The following is a 17,398-nucleotide window of genomic DNA, read 5'->3' on the forward strand; positions in this document are numbered from 1 at the left end:
CAGCAAGCTTTAACGCCAAAAGTGCACTTGGTGCAAGATCAAAGTTTGGTTTTGTCTCTAGAGGCCATTCAGTGTTCCGTCTGAAGATTCCTTATGGAAAGTTCCAGCCAAGCAGATTTAAAAGCAGTCCACGTGGCCCAAGACCATTCTCGGGCCACTTCTGCAAGTTGTCAGGCCAAGTCTGCCCGAAACCAGACTCATTTTGCAAACAAATGAGTCTTCATTTGGCTATCTTTGGTGGAAAGGAGGGTGGTTTTATTTTATTTTATTTTTTTTAAAGATTTTATTTATTTATTTGACAGAGATCACAAGCAGGCAGAGAGGCAGGCAGAGAGAGAGGAGGAAGCAGGCTCCCTGCTGAGCAGAGAGCCCGACATGAGACCCGATCCCAGGACCCTGAGACCATGACCTGAGCTGAAGGCAGCGGCTTAACCCACTGAGCCACCCAGGCGCCCCAGGAGGGTGTTTTTACAGAGAAAAATTATGTCTCCCCGACATAAGCTGTTGGGCAGTAGATGATTCTAGATCTGACGAATGATCTTTCAGGAGTTGCTATTTGCTCCTAAACTGGATGAGATCCTGAATTCTTCCGATGTCCTCAAATACCTGCTTATGACTCTCCAAACCAACATTTCCGATCCTCTCCCATCCTTTTGACTTGGAGTCCCCAAGAACAAGAGCTGTCCCTTCCCCACGAGGCCCTGCACACCAGGCAGCCTGATGCAAGCTTGAGAGGAATCATTGCAAAAGCCCTGGTCAGACAGACCCCCTGCCTGCGGCTGCGTGGGCCCCGCAGAGGGACCTCCAGGAATCAGCAAACAGCAAACCATGATGCTGTACCAGACTGCCGCCGCCTGCCCTCTCTCCGCGTGCAGGTGCTTTGAGCCTGACGCCCAGAAATCCCACCGATGGCACTCAGACATGGGGCTTGGAACTTGCTCTGCTAACCAGTGTGTGTCTAGTTTCCATAGAAATACCTCTTTTTTTTTTTTAAAGATTTATTTATTTATTTATTTGACAGGCAGAGATCACAAGTAGACAGAGAGGCAGGCAGAGAGACAGGAGGAAGCAGGTTCCCTGCTGAGCAGAGAGTCTGATGTGGGGCTCGATCCCAGGACCCTGATATCATGACCTAAGCCGAAGGCAGAGGCTTTAACCCACTGAGCCACCCCAGCGCCCCAGAAATACCTCTTATTAATTACCCGGTTGCTTGCACGATCAAGGCCTAACTTTAGGAGCTCACCCACAAGACCATTTCATGAAACCGGTCACATCAGCTTAACTGGCCTGACCCATTCTCAGGACCAAGGCTCTTAACAGGATAGGGAGCAATCCACCCACTCAGCTTTGGGAGCATACAACCTCTTTCACATCTCAAAAGCTCAGCAGGAGTTCAGAGCAGGTCTCCCCACCACGTACCAAATTAGCGTGCTGACTATTTTCAGCCAAAGGCAATTCAGACCCTGAAGGCTCCAGGGAAGCTTTTGGCCCCTCCCTTAACTGCCCTCCTCCCCTTTGAAGCCCCAGGCCCCCACCCCATCCCCTAGCTCAGGATGGGACCCACACCATATTGTTCCTTTCCAACTTTGATCCTCTCACGTATGGGGGTGGGGGGACTCCCAAATGTAAAAATTAAATTTGATTTTCTTCTGTTAATCTGTCTCACATCAATTTAAATCTTAGACCAGTCAGAAAAATCTATAGAGGAAAATTTCTCCTCCCCTACAACATATTAATGCATTAAGTAAAATATACTATTGAAAGCAATTGCATTGTTTCTCCTTAATTTTTTTGAGCATGGCTTTTAGAAACTGTGGAATTATGTGTGTGCTCACATGGTATTTCTATGCACTGAGCCAGCCTAGAACTTAGGGGGAAAGCTGCATGAGATCTCCTCACGGACTCTTCATTTCACAAGAGGGTGACTGTGGCGGACTCCAGGGACCACGGCCTTCCCCTGCAGCCACCCTCCTCCATGGCCGCCCTCCCCTGTGGCCGCCCCCTGCTATGGCATCCTGCCTCCAGCCCCCGGACCTTTACTGTGTGACATCACACCTGGGAACCCTCATCTGTCTCACTGTCACCTTCCCTTGAAGCTCCGACCACACAGCACCCACAGCTTCTGGAATGTCCAAGGCAATAGGCCCAGGAGGAGAAGAGCCGTCTACAGGCAGGTCAGTCGGTGGCAGTTCCTCCCCTGGGCAAGGAGATGATGGTAAGATGAGAGGAGCCCGAGGACGAGAAAGCCTTGGAGGACCGTTGTACTCGCTCACAGCACGGCTGAGGACAGCCCGTGGCACGCTGCTCCTCTCACAGCAACGTGGCCGTCTCCACGGACTCAGTCAAGGAAGCTACAAGGTCTGCGGTTGACACTGACCTTTAAAAGTCCTGCCCTGGGAGAGAAGGATACTCTGCTTCCTTTGCAAATGGCCAGCTTCCCTCCCTGCCTCCTGCTCCCCTTCTTCCCCTCCCCCCTCCCCCTTCCCTGTCCCTCTCCCCCTTTCCTATAACAAGAACAGCCCCATCACCCCCCGCCCCACTCTGATGTTCTGTGTGACATGCATGTGTCTGAAATCGGGGGAACTGTGAGAGGAGTAACTGTGGGGTACAGGGAGCCGAATTTCATCTCGCTCTTAAAGACCTCACTGTCCTCTAAGTGAAGACATGCACTTGGCTCATGCTGTCCCAGCCCACCTCTGCAGACGGTAAGGCAGGTCATCAAGGTCACCACGGGGAGAAGGGGTGATCTGCACAGGGGTGTCCTGTCACCGAGGCAGAACATGGGACAGAGTCTGCCCCTTGGGGCTCGCACACAAGGAAAATGACTTCCACAGGTGACAGGTGCTTTGAAGAAGAGTCCGCAAGAGAAAAGAGAAGACCTGGGGGAGAGGAGGAGTGCCAGTCTGGACAGCTTGGCCACGGAGGGAGGCCCCGGGGAGTCTCTGGGACTCAGGGCCTTGGGTGGACGGGCTGGGGCAGCACGAGGACGGCTGGTGCCTCCCAGGAAAAGCCAGGAGGTTGGTGGGATGTAGTGCACATGCAGAGCCCTGCCCTGAGGGCGGGGCCGCTGTTTGCAATTCGCCCTGTGTGTTAGTTACCATAAGGGGCCGTGAGTTACTGTAAGGGGCAGAGAACCTGCAGCCCAGCAGAGGCTAAGGGCTCTGAGCCACAGCTCAGCACATGTGGCTGCCCTGTGTTAGGCTTGCCTCTGTCCTTGTTCCTCGCCGCTGAGCGGGACAGTGACATGCAACACGTAACTAGCGGAATTCAACGCGTGCTTCTATTTGATCTGAAAAACGGGGCGCAAAGTGGCTTCACCCACTCAGCTGTGAGACCGACGTGGGCCCCCCAGCTGCACCGCAATCCGGTCTGTTGACATTCACCCACCCAGGGGAGTCCCTGGGGGGGCTGCCTTATAAAGACAAAAGCCATCCACCACGAGAGGGGGCGTGGCCATGGAGACCCCCGGGACCCCGTTGCAGGTGCGTCTCCTAAGCAAGGTGCTTTCAAGGGCCACTGAGCTGGAAGATGAATTATGCCTTTTTTCTTTTACCAAAACGCACAAGTTCCAAGTGGAACCCAAGGCAGGCTGTTATCACTCGAACGCTACCCTGCTTATGTTTTCACAGAGAATCAACACATGCAACTGGTCCCCTCTGATCAAGAATTGCTTTAATAATAAGTGAGAAAACCCTTCCTTTCCAATGAGATATCGGTTCTGGAGGGAGTTCTCTGAAAATGGATGTTTGGCAGTCTCGCCAGTGTTAGGAAATGTGCATCGCTTACAAAATCTCTCAAATGTGCAGACCATAAATTCTGGGAAACAAAAACTTCTAGCTTATTTTGAAGTCTTCTAAAGGGGTTCAGTATGTTTTGGAGCCCATTAAAATTAAAAATATGAAAAACACAACACCTCTCCATGAGTTTGCTGTGCAGGGGGATAGAGAGATGTCCGGCCCCTCTGCCGTGCAGTCTGTGGTCCCCGGGCAGACAGGTGTGGAGCCAGGTAGGTTCCAGGCACTGGCAAGCAATGGACACCAACTGTGAACCGGACCAACGCAGGCCCTGCCCTCGGGGAGCAAACGGGCTGGAGGAGGACACAGAAACGAGTCTCATCGTCCCATCAAGAGATGAAAGACTGTGTTCACTCATGAAAGAGTGTAGGGCCCCTAAAGGACTCCATGCCTGGTTGGACCCAGAGGACTGCCTGGAGGAGGCAGCTGGTTCTGAGAGATCAGGATGCATGGGGAGGAGCTAAGAAAGGAGAGGGACAGGGCTGCTGCCCATCCCTCCTCCCTGCTCAGGCCTAGGAGGTCAGGAGCCCCGAGGACAGGGAGCAGGGTGGGGGCAGGACGAGGCTCTGAGGCTGAAGGGCCTGTGGTTGATTTGGGGACGGTGGGGAGCATCACAGCGCTTCCAGCCCCGAGGGACATGGCATCAGATGTGAACACGGGAGATGCTCACTGCCAAGTCCCTCCCGATGGCACTCACGCGCTGCCCAGCGTCCCCCAGCAGCGAGCGGGCGGGCGGCTCCCGGTGCGTTCTCCCCACGCCCAGTGAATAGGACCAGAAACTGCTTCTCTCTCTGAAGAGCAATTACGTGCGGTTTCCATCCCCACGCAGAGGCTGGTGGGTCCCAGGAAGCCAACTAACTGGTCTTGTTAACAGGATACATCTGTCCCTTTCCATTACTGATGATAATCACCATTATTAACACTGAGTAATGTTCATGATTTAAAGCTGTGAGGCTCGAAGCATCTTGCCTCAGGGGTCCTTTCCTGCCTCGTGTGTCCTGCTGGCACGGGGCTCCTCCCCTTCCTCACCCTGACCCTCCCTTCCTGGTCCCCATTACTTCCTCCTCCCCTTCCAGATCACACTGGACTCACTGGTGGCCCCCAGTGTCTCCGGCTTCACTGGTCGAGGGGTGAGCCCAGCTGTGCTCAATCAGCAAACACGGGGGAGAGCGGAGGCTCCCGGCACAGGCTTGCCCTGGACCTGCCGCTCGGTTTCCCATTTCTGTGTCTCTGTCTCTTCAAGCTGGCTGCCGGAGGAAGCCTTTCCTTTAGCCCCCGCCTGACCCCTCCTTCCCGGAGGAGCAAGTCTCCTGCTTCATGGTCCAGTTTCAAGGCTTCTCCAGCCAGCAAAGACATCTTGTCTGCCTCTCCTGAAACTGGCGCTGCGTCTGAGCCCTCTCTTTGTGTTTGCAGCCCCCAGCCCAAGGCAAGGAGAGCATCTGCCGAAAAACCCAACAAGCAAATATGTAGAGGCTCTTTGCTGTTCTGTCAGCTTCTAGAACAAACACTGGCATTAAGGGGCGTCTGGGCCTGGGGGTTGCCCTCTGGGATTTGTTAGCTTAGTTTAGTTTTTATTTTTTTAAAGATATCTTTATTTGAGAGAGAGAGAGAGAGAGAGAGAGAACACATGTGTGGGGGGTCTGGGAGGGCAGAGGGAGAGAGAGAATCCCAAGCAGACTCACTGCTGAGCACAGAGCTGAACGCAGGGCCCTATCTCCTGACCCTGACATCATGACCTGAGCTGAAATCAAGAGGCAGATGCCCAAAAGACTGAGCCACCCAGGCTCCCAGGGTTTCATTATTTTAATAAATACAGCGTGCTCCAGCCAGGAAGATGGGGCCATTCAATCTGCAAACACAGATTCCCACGGAGAGCAGTGCCCCATGCCCCCCCCGCCCCCCTCCCCCAGCCTCTGAAATCCCTCTGGGCTGATGCGGGACAGACAAGCGGGTGGCTGGCAGCCAGGGACGCTCTCCCTCCTCCCAGCAGCGCAACCACATCACACAGGGAGATAAGCTTGCTGAATTGCTTCCTCCGAATAACACCCGTCAGGAATTTCGTCTCTGGATCACCGAGCCACGCACCCCCAGCCACCCTCCCTGCCCCCGTCCTGCCCATATTTGAATGCTGCATGGAGTGTGGCTTCCCACACCCATGACAATCTCCCTTCTGGAAGAAAGCTGGAGACCCAGAGGTCTGGTGCCAAGGCATGGCAGATGCGGTCTGGCACAGAGGAAAGGGCGAAGTCCATGCCAGGAACCGACATGCCAAGTCGGATGCCTGAGAGCTAAATCCACCCCTTTCATCCCTGGGGGGCCTCCACCTCCCTCTGGATCCTCAGAAAGGGGTGGCTGACCCACAGGGCGGAGGGGCGGAGGCTTATGGAAATAAATTCGCTTCCCTCTGAAAACAGAGACATGGGGGGGACATGGATGGGCCCACGGGCTCTCTGGTGGAGCCGCCTGGGCTGCACAGGAGGGCGGGTGTCAGATGAGGGGACCACGCATGGGCATCGATGTGACAAGCAGGGCCCTCCAGCAGCCTCCAGCAGTGGCTGGTGAAGGCTCGAGTCTCAGAATGCACCTGCTGTGCCCGGAGAGTGTCCAGGGCCCCCGCACATGGTGAGACGCACGTTTGGGGCCTGGCCATCCCTGGGCTCTGCTGGCTGCTGCTTCATGGGCCCATAAATTGGGACTCCAGAGCCAACAGGCAGTTTCCCAATCCATTACTCACTGCCATCCCGTCCATGGACATCCCAAGCCCTAAATAATGAATTACCCGCTCTCTCTGGCCGCCTTTATCAATAACACTTTAGACCAGGCAATTAGCATTCCGAGCCAGGGCCAGATTCGGGGTCCTTGCTCTCATGCTCTGAAGCAGCGGGAATAGGGCTGTGGGGCCTCGTCTGTTCCCAGCAGGCCTGGAGACAAAGCACCTTGTCCCCTGCTAACAGATCACCCCGGTTGTCTTTAAAGGTCGTATCTGTCAAGCGGGGAACAGAAGGGTCCAACGCAGACGCATCCATCCACTGGCTCAGAAAGGGCCACTTAATGGAGCCAAGAGTACTTAAAGGACCCTCTTCCTCCTGTATCCCATACTTGCCCTGCCATACCCCGGGGGGCACAGTAGAGCCCTTTGTCTGGTGGGGGCGGGGCTTGAGAAAGTTAGAAGCCTTGAAGAGCCATTAAAATTCCACAAAGGGAGGAGCACCGTGTTGTGTGGGCAAGACACATGCCTCTTACAAATGGCCATTATATCTAGCACACGTGTCCACACATGATGGATGGAACACTGTGTCTGCATACACGTGCACACATGGGGGATGTCTGCAGGGTGGACAGTATAAAATACGCATACTTTATGAAACACAGCCAGACCCCATGGGTTCTCCAAGCTCTGGCCTCACACTCAGCAGAGGGAGGGGCTCAGCCTGCCAGTCACCTGGGCACCTCTGAGAGCAGAGACACGGGGTGTCCCACCATCCACACCCTGCGGCATTTGTCCTCCACATGGGGGGTGGGCAGCACCTGTACTGTGCCACGCTTGCTGTCACTCCACTTGCCCCCATGGGCACACATGTGAGTCCCTGTGCTGCCGCACGGCTACCCATTTCACAGAGAAGCAAGCTGAGACTCAGAAGGACCTGTGGCCAAGGTCCTACAGTCAGAAAGTGACCAAGCCCAGCCCTAACTGATGACTCTAGCTTGCCCCTTGCCCGCTCCTGGTCCCTTTCAGTGGCTGTTCAGTTCCCTCAGTGGCCCCGGTTTTGCTGTCACCCCAGGGCTTGATCTGGAAGCATGACATGAAGAAAGCAGATAGGCTGGGGAGTCTGAATGTCTTCCCCCAACCTCAAAAGGGAGAGTCATACCAGTTGGAAAGTGGGCAGGTAGAATTCAGGCCAGAAAGCCCCTGGGAGGCCAGTCCCCACGTTTCTTTGTCCAGCCACTGTTTCTACCGGAGAATCCCCCAAGGCTGGCCTTCACCCAGGCTAGCGGTGAGCCCGGCCCCTGGGAGCACACCCTGAAAGGCTGTGCAAAGCTGCGCCCTTGCCTGTACCCCCCCCCAGATGGATGCTTGGGGTCTTGTGCAAAGGAGTCAGCATGGGGCACCGCACCGAGCCTGCATATAGCCTGGAACACACGCCTCCTGACCTTTTACCTCTGCATCATCAGTGCCACCTGGCAGGTGTGGGAAAAAGGGGGACAGCATTGTCCTTGAACATACAGGGAGCTGGGCAGGCTCCTTGGCTCCTCGGCTCACCACAGGGCTACAGATGTAGATGCTGACGATAGACATAAGACCCCGGCAGGATGGCGGGATGCCACGGTCCCCGCAGATCCAAGAGGCAGGTGAGCTCAGAGCCATTCCCTTATGACCCCCAGGGAGCATTCTACAGGTGCTGAGCAAAGGTTTGCAACTCCTGATGTGTGCTCCTTGACCCCTGCGGGCACAGATGAGCCACCCTGGCCACTCTGGCCCAGTGCCCCCCTGCCACCTTGTCACAGCAGCAGACGGCTACTATTCAGTGCCACGGTTCCCAAACTGTGGGCCAAGGCACCTGAGGGTGCTGTAGCAAGCTCACAGGGATGCAGTGGCCTTTTTTTTTTTTTTTTTGAGAAAAACACAGTGAGGTTCAACATTTTCTGGATTCTGCACCCACTTCCAGTTTCCAAATGAGATCACGCCATATTCCTTTCGATGACACCCTCCCTTTGCCAAGTCGGGTTTCTGGCAGGTGTTGTGACAAGAAGGAAGAGCAGAGGAGGGTGTGGAGGAGGAGAGGAGGGTGTTGACGTGTGACGGGGCTGTGACCCCAGGGTTCCAGAAGGAGCAGAGAGTCTGACGGATGTGTGCGCTCCCATCAACAAGTCATGGTGAGGAACGAAACAGAAATCAACTCCTTCAGGCTATATGTGTTTTTCAAGATGACTGTGATGTTGTCAGGACATACGCACTTACTAGGTTGTGTGGACCTGACTACTGAATAAATAGACCTTGTATACTTTGTTTTGTGGTGCAAAATTCACAGAGACACTGGGGGCCCCGTGAGCTGCGGAGGTCTGGGAGCCCGTGCTGGGGGTGAGGACACTCTGACCTTGGCTTCTACGGTTAGCCTTTAACAGAGCAGCCAAGGCTCAGCGGGGAAGGAGCCGATTCTGGGACTAGATGGGGAACGTGGACAGTGAGCCCGGTGCATCACCAGAAAGTGAGGAAGTGCTAAAAACAAAACAAAAATCACAATGCTGGGAGTGTGCCCACAGGACAGGAGCCAACTGAATGAGCTCCCAGGGGCCAATGCTAGACCCATCTGAGCCAAACAGTAAATACAGAAGGACTGGATTTTAACCCAAAGCATAACATAAACATTCATGCATCCATCCCCATGCAAAGAAACAATGGAATAAATAAATACATGGAGGGCAGGGGATGCCATAAACCCCTTGTGAAGAAGAATTCTCAGTACTTGGTGTGGACACCCTGCCCTCCAGGAAGGGGGCCACAACTCCCCAGTCCCTAAGTTGGGAGCTGCCCCGATGACTTCCCACCACAGAGCAGAGTGTGCAAAGGAGAACCTTACAGTCGAGACCCCTGACAAACACCACCTCGGCCAGGAGACCAAGGTCAATGCCACGGTGACAGGTCACATTCACAAATGACGTGACAAGGAGAGCACTTCACCACTGTGGTCTTCCTCTCCCCAAAACCACAACCTCGGTTTAATCACAGGGAAAACATCAGACAAATTCTGAGAAACCCTCTTAAAAAACACCTGATGTGCACTCTTCAGCTGTGTCAAGGTCATCGACAGGTAGAAAAGTCCGAGGACCGCAGCACTGTGGGGGAGCCTTGGGACACGTGACCGCTAAGTGTCCTGGGACATTCTGCATGCGGTCCTGGGACAGAATGTGGCCACTGAGGAAATATGGAGGAAATCCGAATACAGAACAGAGTATAGACAGTCATAATGCATCAGGTCCAAGGTCCCAAGGTCCCAAATTAGCGAACTGGGCGGGAGATATGCAGGGGCCCTTTTCACTATTTTTGCAATTTTTCTGTAAATCTAAAATGGCTACAAAATGTAGAACTCTAAGAAAGAATACACTTAAGAGATAAATGTGGGTGTTGAAGTGAGCAGATCCGTGCCCGAATAGAGGAGAAGGCTATATGTGTTTTTCAAGATGACTGTGGTGGAGAAGTTAGCACCCACCAAACCCCCGCGTGCCCCTAGCTCCCAGTCTCCTGTGTGACTGGCTGTAGCCCCCTCACTGAGCGACATGGGCTTGTCACCTCCCAACCAGTGGAGCAAAGAACGGAGTGCCTCACTCAGGATGGACGGCGGACAGCGATAGCCCCCAGACTTCCCAGGGGAGAAATGACCCCTCGTGGTGTCATGAACCAACCATCATCTTCATCATCATCATCATCCCTCACCACCACCACCGCCCCCTGATGAGACGCAGCCCACAGCCTGCACCCCAAGGGCAGGGCGAGCCTCTCCCCTGTCTGTTAGCTCCAGACGAGAGAGAGGCAGGTCCCATCCAGGGCAGTCCAGGAAACTGTTTTAAGAGAGTTCTTCTGGGCGTCTGGGTGGCTCCGTCGGTGAGCGACTAACGCTTGAATTCGGCTCAGGTCATGATCTCGGGGTCGTGAGGTTGAGCCCCGCGTCAGACTCTGCACTCAGCGGGGAGCCTGCTTGAGATTTTCTCTCGCTCTCCGCCCCTCCCCCCACTCAGATGTGCATGCGCTCGATCTCAAAAATAAATAAAACAAAACAGTTCTTCTTCAGAATCAGTTATTTATTTTTAAAATCATGTCTCATCGATCTTCAGTCTGGGGAAACAAATGCACAGAGTACGTGGGCGTCCCCGCAGAATCCAGAGCTGCCGGCAGCCCTGCTCCCTCTCCCTGTCAGCTCCTGGCTGCTAACAAGCAAGCCATCCCAGCGAGGGAAGGAGGCGCACCAGAGGGGAGACTGACTTCAGAAGCCAAGGGCCCTGCCATAGCTCAGCCTCTGTGATGAAGTTCAGAGTCACACGAGCCCGTGGATGCCAGGAAGGCAAGCAGGAGGCACCTGCCCTGAACAGACCAGACGGCTGCCTGGAAATTGGGGTGTTACCTCTTCACTGTTGGGACTTTGCTTCTCTATCTCTGGAATCCAGTACCTGTAATACTCACTGTGACAGGGACTGTGTTATGAGGCTCCCTTCTACAAAGAGCTTCGTGGGGTCTGCTCCACGGGGACAGGTCTGGGATGAAGGCAGGGTAGCAGTCACTCCTCCCGAGCACTCAGACAAGGCTTCCAATTCTCTCCGAGGTCCCCCGGGGCCCTCAGACACGGAGCAAGAGCCGCCAGTGGTGGCAACGGCTCCACACGTCAGGGGCCCAAATTCACAGGCAGTCCGAACCCCGACTACCTCAAATGCAACCTGATGCGGACAGAGTCTTTGTGGAAGTGATCAGGCTAAAGTGGGTCATTAGGGGTGGGTACGGATTCAACAGGACAGGTGTCCCTATGAAAAGGGGACATGATGACACGGACACACATGGAGATCACCATGGGAGGCAAAGGCGGAGACGGGGGACTGTCTATAAGGCAGGGAGCGCCAAGGACAACGGCAAAGCCCAGAAGCTGGGGGAGACGCTGGGAAGGATCTTCCCCTATAGCTTCAAAGGGGAACATCTGCGGATATGTCAGTCTTGGACTTCCGGCCGAGGGCAACCCCAGGACCCCAGGACTCCAGGACCCCAGGCCAAGTCTGCCCCCTTCCTTCCATCCTGTCCTCCCTCCCAGCGCGCCCTTCCCCCTCCTGTCTTGTTCATTCACTGCCAAGGAAGCGTTCTGGAGCTCTGCTGTGTGCAGACGGGCAGGAGCGGGGTACCTTGGAATACAACAGAGCACAAAGATGTTTGCTCGTCTACGGGTACACCGAGCACTCTCCCGCCCGCCTCCCCTGGGAAGGGCTGACACTCTCCTCGAGGGATAGAACTGGGTAGGCAGCCTGGCAGACGGACGGCGGGCCTCAAGGTCCCAAGAGCTCTGGCAGCTAGAGGCTTCCTGGAGGATGTGATGGAGGAGTCCCGGGCTGGTCTTGGGCATCCTCTGTGACCAAAAGGCAGCCAGAGGAGGACACCCCCCCCCCCCCCCGCCACAGTGGCTGGGAGCTGTGAGAGGCGGTTGCTGGCAAGGACACGCAGACACCAGTGGCGGCTCTGCCCCCACGCCCAACCACTGACAGGAGCCCTCGCAGAGCTGCTGTTTCAAGATGTCCCCACTTCTCTTGGGGACCAACAAGGCCTTTTCGAGTCTGACCTCCATGGACCCAATGAGTCCCCTTGAGTGGACTTCGCTGTCTGAGCCTCGGCTTCCTGCTCTGAGCATGGGGACACACATGTCCCAGGGAGAGACAACACAGGCACTCCTCCTCAGGAGGACCCTACGGGGGCCCTGTGCACGGTACCAGCTCACGGTCATGGGTGTCAGCTCTGAGGCAGGTGGGGAAAGAAGGGGTGGGGCTTTCCGAGGAGGAACTGGCTGGCCTTGCTCCCCTCCTGGGCTCCTGTGGGAGCCCCGCCTGAGATGCAGCACAGAGCTGGTCTGATCGCAATGGCCCTGGTTTTCTCACAGTGCTCTGCTCATTCACCAGGTGCTTACTGAGGGCCCCCTTCATGCTGAAGACAGCTCCACATCCCCCAGGCCCAGCAATGAAAAGAAATCATTGTTCCTACCATTAGAAGGTTAATCAATCATCTGCTAACGCCAAACCAAAAGCATTTAAGGAGAGCCTTTGCTGAGCACCAACTCTGTTTAAGCAACCACATCTCGAGATTTTACATGCTGTCATCTCCGTTCGGGCTCGAGTCACCCAGAGCAGGGGACAGAATAATCTCAGTCTCCCAGGGGGACAAATGGCCTCAGGTGTGAGACTAGCCTGCACCCCGGCCGCAGCTGGACACTCCAGGGGCAGAGACAGAGGCCTAGCCTGCAGCCCCACAGCCCACACCACAGTCGGACACAGCCCAGCCACCAAGGTCTCCGAGAACCTAGGGACAAGGATCTCTTGTCCCCCACCAACAAGCAGCCTACGAGCTCTCTGTGGCTGGTTACTTTGTGCTAAGGCAAAAAGAAACACCCAGCTTGGGGAAAAAAGCCAGAGAAACATGTTATGGAATAAATTAACCTGACATTTTATGTTTCATAAAGTAATTTCTAACAAGTGCCATTTCACCGAAATTAGGTTGTTTACATTTTAGACAAATTGTTCCCACTTTGTGTAGCTTAGCGATAGTCAAAAGCAGTGGAGCCTTCTGTAGTCACAAAGTTACATAAATGACTGGAATGTTTGGGGGTCTAGGACACGTATGTGCACAGAGGTAAACAAGCAGTGTTGATCTCTGGGGTCGTGTTTGTGCAGGGAGAGGGAATAAGTGTTCTCTGCATTAGCTAGAACTCCACAGCCAAGCTCTACATCCAAGGCAGTGAGCCCTCGGTTAGTGGGACTATGTAAGAAGAGGCAGAGGACGTCGGTCTCCCCTCCAAACACTGGGGTTCTGGGGTGCGTGCTTCTCCACCATCGGAAGGATTGCCCATCTAGTAGGAAGGGAAGGAAGTTCTGACCTACAGGACGCAGAAACTACTTGCTTCATCGCTGAATAGAGAAAGGAGAAGGAGCCCTGCTCGTCCAAGCCTGCCCTGCCTTGGTCCCCACCTCCCTCTCTCTCCTCCCTATCCTGTAGTCTCATCCCTCAACCCCCGCCCCCACACCTGTGCAGAAGGAAGGGCTCCCATCCACGGCATCCTGTTTGTCTAGACCAGATCCTGGCAAACTGCCACTTGCAGGCTGGACCTTGCCCTGGTCTGTGTTGGCTGGGTAACTACGAATTCTTTTTCATATTTTGAAAGGACTGTGTCTTGAGTTAGGCCGTGCCCCCTAAAATTCACATCCTTTCTGCAGCCTCACGATGTGATCTTATTTGGAAACAGGGTCTTTGCCGACATGACCGGTGGAGATGTGATCACACTGGAACAGGGTGACCCTTATCATTGCTGTGTCCTTAGAGCAACAGGTAAATTTGGACCCAGCCATGCACAGAGGAGAAAGCCATGTGAGGACTGAGGCAGGGCCTGGAGAGATGGGGCCACAAGCCAAGGTTTGCTGACACCACCAAAAGCTGGAAGAGGTGGGAAAACTCATCCCCACCTCCCCCACCCCGGAAACTTTGCCCGGACAGTGTGACCTCCTCTTCAACACCATCATAGCAGTAACCAAGAACAAAGAACAGTTGGTAATAATTAATTAGAATCCATAGTTATATATAATTAATCAAGTGATCATTCCCTCGATGTCTCCTCCAACCCTGGGTTGTCAATTCCTTGGGCTAGGGGTGAAGTCATAGGACCTACCACAGTGCCTTGTGCAGATCAGTAAAGTCCAGAAGTAGTTGTTGGAGGAATGAGTGAATGCATGAATGGACCTAATTCCAAAAGCTCTCTCTGTGTGGTTTAGTCCTGGGATCCTACCTGGGCTGGGGACCTGCCTGGCCTTAGATTCATGGGATGCTCCTACTCCAGGCCCCGGTGGCCCCATGTGACCGTATCAAAAACAGGGTGGGTTTGCACAAAGTGGCATGTGGCCCACATTTTGACCCCAGGCCCCCCAGGGAGAAGCTGCCGTGGGAGCCCAGAGGAGGTGTTCCTGGACACCTGCGTTCGGGAGACCCCTGGGCTGGGTGGGAGATGCTGCTGGGAATGGCCTGAGGCCATCTGGGAACGCTTTGGGGATGAGGTGACATCCAAATGGCTCGTGGGGTGGGTAGGGAAGGCGGCCAGGCACAGAAAGAATCTGTGTTCAGGTCTAGGTACCTCCCCCCCTTTTCACTGCCACTGCTGCTGCCCATTAATTAGCATCCCCAGAGCTAACCTGGTCTCGCTTTTTGAAGCCACTAACTAGAATTCTCCATTTGCGTCTTGCTTGGTAAACCTCAATTTCTGGACTGATCAAAACAGCACACCAGCCCCAGTGGGTGGGGAAATAGGGTTTACCTCTCGGAAATTAGCAATGTTATCAACATGCTAACGGACTCCGTTATGCAATCCTAAAAGGACTAAGTTCCAAAGAAGAGTGACACCTGCATGTACTTCTCAGCTCTGCAGCAGGTGTGAGGAAGTGACGGGGAGGGTCTTGGGCTTGCAGCGGCCACCACAGCCAGGTGGCATGTGCCCAGAGCCCCTGTGGCTTCCTCACCCTCCTTTGCACCTGGCTGTGCCCAGGACAGGGTCAGGGTGGGGGGTGCCCTGTCCCTGCATTCTCTCTGCCACTCTTCCCGATGGCCCAGGGAAAAAGCACCCCGGGGGGCTGAAAGCTGGGAGGCGCAGTCGCCCAGCCAGGCCACCAGGGAGAGGAGACAGTGCCATCTGACAACAGCAGAGTCTTTCTTCTGTCTCCCCACCCACCACCCTGCCTCCAGGCAAAGAATTTCCCAGAAATTACCTTTCAGGAGAAAAATCAATCCATCACCTTCTCCACCCCCACTCCCTGAATGTGGTGTGTTCTTGGCGGCTCCTTCCACGAGGGGAGTAAATACAGACTGCCAAACCCTGGACAGGTTTTGAAGCGCCCCAGCCCCGGCCATCACGGACAGGGATGAGTGAAACAGAACAAACAGATCAATGAAGGTAATTACAAGCCAGTCTAGTGGCTGGGCCGCCGGCATTTCTCCTGCTCAGAGCTGCAAGGGTGGGAGCATTTGTCAGACTTGCTCGGCCCGGGAATTCCGGCCACAGCCTCCACATCAGCCTCCTTGCCTGGGGTCCAACAGGCTCATCACCAACATCTATCTAAAGGACAGTTCCAGGTGGGCTTGTACCTGCTTCCCAAATAGAATGTTTGGGAATTAAGTCCTGCCTCCATACATCTGCTCCTGGCCCTCCCCAGCACAGCCGTGGGATGGACCCCCTGATCGGTGCTGGTGATGGAGATTCAGGAGTGGGCATGGGGTACGAGCTGTTCTGCTGAGCCCTGTGGTGTACCCCCCCCATCCCCTATGACCAGCTGAAGGGGGGGTACTACTGGCAACCTCATATATGAGGACACTGAGGCCCAGGGAGGGACAGAAACTGTCCAAGATTGCACAGTGGGTTTGAACCCAGGACCTCAAAATTCTGTGCCACTCCCTGCAACCCCTCAACTCCAGGAAGGGGAGTGATCACCCCATTTGGGGGCTTCTGCTGATGATTTCCTCAGGGCCTCTGCCTGTCCAAGAGTGCCCGCACCACCACTTGGGGCCTGGCCATCAGGAAGTCCTGCATGGTGGGTCCTCCACTGTGAGGGCTCGAGCATCTTCTGGGTGTGCCCTGTCCTCTGTCTGTCCCTCTCGTGGTGCCCACATCACCACAGGGCAGGAGAGTGGTGTAGGGTGTCCCCCAGACCATGGGCAGCATGACATCACCTAAGTCCAGCTCCAGAAGCAGGCCAGGCCCTGAATATCTCAGCGAGACCAGAGAGGAACCAGGCCCAGCCAGATCTGTGGGGTACTCGCAGGGCTGCAGGAGGGGTCCTGAACAAAAAGCACAGGAGCCTGGGGTGGGGTGTTAGGCAGGCACAGGGACCACAAGCCCGCCTGGAGAGTGTCATACAAGCTGTGCTTTGAGGGCAGAGCAGAGTTCAGCAAAGGGAGAAGGGAAGAGCCCCTTCCAGACAGAGGGAACACCTGCCTGGGACAGTGAGGGCTGAAAGCAGAGCAGCCCAGAGACCCCCTTCCCCATGACCCTACTGGAAAATCAAGACACAGAGGGAGATGTGGTTCAAAATGCACAGAGGACTTCCCAGGAAAACTGACTTACAGACTTCCAGTTTTCCTTTCCAGACTTCCCAGGAAAACTGACATTAGGAGTGAGGAGGAGTGACATTTGGTGGCCTGGGGCTGCTGTAGGCAGAGTAGGGTCAGACGAACATGGAAAGGGCCTTTGGGATTAGGACAAGTGAAGGGGCAAGGACAGCCACCCCAGGGACACCAGGGGGTGGGCTCAGGGGGGAAGCCAGAGGCCCCAGCACAGGCTTCCAGCTGAGGGCTCTGAGCAGGTGTGCAAGCCAGCCTCCTGGGCCAGACCCAAAGCTGCCCGGCCCAGGATAGACGCTGCCTTTGCGTTCACTCATGCTGGTCGCATTGTCAAATGCCCCAGGTCACAGCGCCAGGTCCAGGTAGCTGGGATGTCCCTGTGGCTCTCAGAAGATCCTTCCCCTTTTGATTAGGAGGGGACAATGCCCCTAGGGCTCCCTCAGCGCTGGTTCTAACTGGGGGTGGGCTTTGCTCCCCAGGACATTGGCAATGTTTGGACATATTTTTGGTTATCACAAGTGGGGGGAGAGGTGCCACTGGCATCCAGTGGGGATGCTGCTAACAAGCCCACTCCCCCACAGCCCAGAATCCAGCCCGAATGTCTGTAATGTCATGGTGGAAAGAGTCCGGTCTAAAGAAATGTTTCCCAAACACACTTGTTTGCTCATCCTGTTTAAGTTTTTCTGTCACCTTGGCCATTAAAAGAGAGGGATCGCAGCACCCAGGACAGCCCTGGGGACATGGCGAGGAGCTCCCTTCCTTCCCT

At 54.9% G+C, this 17,398-nt stretch overlaps 1 protein-coding gene across 5 annotated transcripts in view; it reads right to left on the bottom strand.

Moving 5' to 3' along the window:
* Positions 1–17,398, bottom strand: part of SORCS2 (sortilin related VPS10 domain containing receptor 2) — a 424,965-nt gene that overhangs the window by 131,336 nt on the left and 276,231 nt on the right. The window lies entirely within an intron of this gene.

This window comes from Mustela erminea, chromosome 2 (genome assembly GCF_009829155.1).
Source record: "Mustela erminea isolate mMusErm1 chromosome 2, mMusErm1.Pri, whole genome shotgun sequence".
Taxonomy (NCBI): domain Eukaryota; kingdom Metazoa; phylum Chordata; class Mammalia; order Carnivora; family Mustelidae; genus Mustela; species Mustela erminea.